The sequence below is a fragment of the Babylonia areolata genome, chromosome 11, assembly GCF_041734735.1.
Source record: "Babylonia areolata isolate BAREFJ2019XMU chromosome 11, ASM4173473v1, whole genome shotgun sequence".
Taxonomy (NCBI): domain Eukaryota; kingdom Metazoa; phylum Mollusca; class Gastropoda; order Neogastropoda; family Buccinidae; genus Babylonia; species Babylonia areolata.
Window position 1 is genome coordinate 17205563 of NC_134886.1, and position 2500 is coordinate 17208062.

General features: G+C 44.0%; 1 protein-coding gene across 1 annotated transcript in view; it reads right to left on the reverse strand.

The window, feature by feature from the left end:
- LOC143287586 (uncharacterized) overlaps positions 1-901 on the reverse strand; it is a 51233-nt gene extending 50332 nt beyond the window's left edge. Inside the window, exon 1 of the mRNA XM_076595694.1 lies at positions 746-901. The gene's annotated coding sequence lies outside the window, so the exon portion shown is untranslated. The remainder of the gene's footprint in view (positions 1-745) is intronic.
- Between the last annotated feature and the right edge of the window lie 1599 nt (positions 902-2500).

The following is a 2500-nucleotide window of genomic DNA, read 5'->3' on the forward strand; positions in this document are numbered from 1 at the left end:
GTGGATGTGGCATCGAGAACTTGAGAAGAAAAGAAGTTATTCTTCGCTGATGAGATCATATGTTTGACTTTATTTATTTGTTTTTGGAAGATTTGATTGTGGACGTTCAGTTTTGTTGATCGCCATCGCCGTTCCAATTGGCAACGTTTGCGTTTTGCAAGTCGAATGTCTTGCGTGTGCCATGGGGCGGAAGGTCTGTCAGGGAGCATGCGGGAAGTGGGGGGTGCATGTTCATCCAGCAGTTGAGAGAGGACAGTGTTGTAATGTGTAGAGACGTCGGTACGGGAAGAAATTTTGGAAAGGTGTTCAGCAGCTTGAGAAGAAAAAGTGTTAATGTTGATGGATTTCAGTTTGCGACGAGTAACGGATTTTTTGGGTTCTGGTTGGTTTGGAAAATTTAAGCAAGAATATGACAGCAGAATGGTCGGAAGAAAGTTCGTCAGTTACAGTCACTGACGCAATCATGGCATCAGAGTCGCGTGTGATGAGCCAGTCCAACGTATGGCCAGATCTGTGTGTTGGTTCTGTAACGAGCTGAGAGAGAAAATGATTGGACAGAGATAGACATAGGCGTTTAACATCGGAGAGTATCGTTTGGCAAGTCGAAGATGGTCGCTGATGCGATAACGAGGGTACGGTGAGCAGCATTCATTTATGTCAGTTACCAAATCAAAACACTGATATGACAAATATTATTTATCAAATTGTTCTAAAAAGCAAATAAATATGACAAAACTGTTCCGACCTTAGGTGTCCTGGAAAAAAAAACGACGCACACACACACACATATAAAAAATATCCAGATCAAAAACAGGGGAACCACATATTCACACACAAAAAGGCAGAGGCCAATTCAGTGCAGCCAGTGGGCGCAAGGGCAGGTTACTCTTTGTGTGTGTGTGTGTGTGTGTGTGTGTGTGTGTGCCTCCGTGTGAACACGATCACACACACACACACACACACACACACACACACACACACACACACACGTGACAGAGAGAGAGAGAGGGATGCAGACAGGGAGACTACATACCCGTGTACAAATCGGTGTACCAGGAAGAGAAATAGAAGCTGCCTGTCTCTGATTTCTGAAAACGTTTACCCGTCACAAATCCTCTCTCCCTCTGTGTGTGTGTGTGTGTGTGTGTGTGTGTGTGTGTGTGTGTGTGTGTGTGTGCTTCTCTCTATGTTTCTCTGTGCCTCTCAGTATCTGTCTCTGCTTCTCCTCTGCCTCTCTCTTTCTCTTTCTCTGTGTGTGTGTGTGTGGGAGGGGGAGGGGGGAGGCGGGGGGCGGAGGAAAGAAGAAACAAATACTCCTTCTCCCCCTTCCCCTTTCCAACCACCTTGTACTTCTTCTTTTGTTTTCCCCAGGTCTCTTCTGACAAGAGATTTCTTGTTTTCTTGACAGGAACACACACACACACACACACACATATACACAAGCATACATACATACATGCATGCATGCACACACATACGCATTAGCATACACGTACATACACACATACACGAACATACACATACACACAAAGACACATACATAGACGCATAAACACACACACACACACACACACACACACACACACACACACACACACACAGCAACAGCTCCCTTCCCTCCACCTCCTCTCCCCTCCTCCCCCCCCCCCCCCCAATTCCTCCCCCCCCCTCCCCCTCTCCCACCCCAAAAAAAACAAAAACAAATCAACAAAACCAACAACAACAACAAAAAATCATGGGATTGGGAAAAAACAAAAACAACAACAAAAAAACGAAAGGCAAGCATTACTTCTACTCTTGTCCAACCAATATCAACAACCAATCCCTTAAGCCACACAAAAAGGAAGAGAGAGAGAGAGAGAGAGAGAGAGAGGGAGAGAGAAATCTCACCACAAAAATTCACTTACCCACGAAAACAGGTCAACCAAAACGTATTCATCAAATAGGCAAAAAAATAAGAATTAAAAAAATAAAATAAAATAAAAGACCAACTTTTTTTTAGTCATGCTTGGTAAGGCTTTCCCCGATGTATAAGACTCCAGTACGTTTATTTTGTATGTCACTCCCACCCACACTCTCATTCAAGCGTTGCAGTTGTTTTGGTTTTTTTGTTGTTGTTGTTGTTTTTTGTTTGTTTGTTGTTGTTTTTTGTTGGTTGTTTTTTTTGTTTTGGGGGGTTTTGGGGGTTTTTTGTTTTTGTTGGTTTTTTTTTTTGGTTGTTTTTTGTTGTTTTTTTTACTGTGCATGGACGCTTTTCTTGTGTTTTGCTTGGATGTGAGTGTTTGACTGTGTGTGTGTGTGTGTGTGTGTGTGTGTATCAGTGTGTGTGTGTGTGTGAGTGTGTGTGTGTATCAGTGTGTGTGTGTGTGTCAGTGTGTGTGTGTGTGTGCTTGTGCGTGTCGGTGTGTGTGTGAGTCAGTGTGTGTGTGTGTGCCGTGTGTGTGTGTGTGTGTGAGTCAGTGTGTGTGTGCGTGTGCTTGTGCGTGTCGGTGTGTGTGTG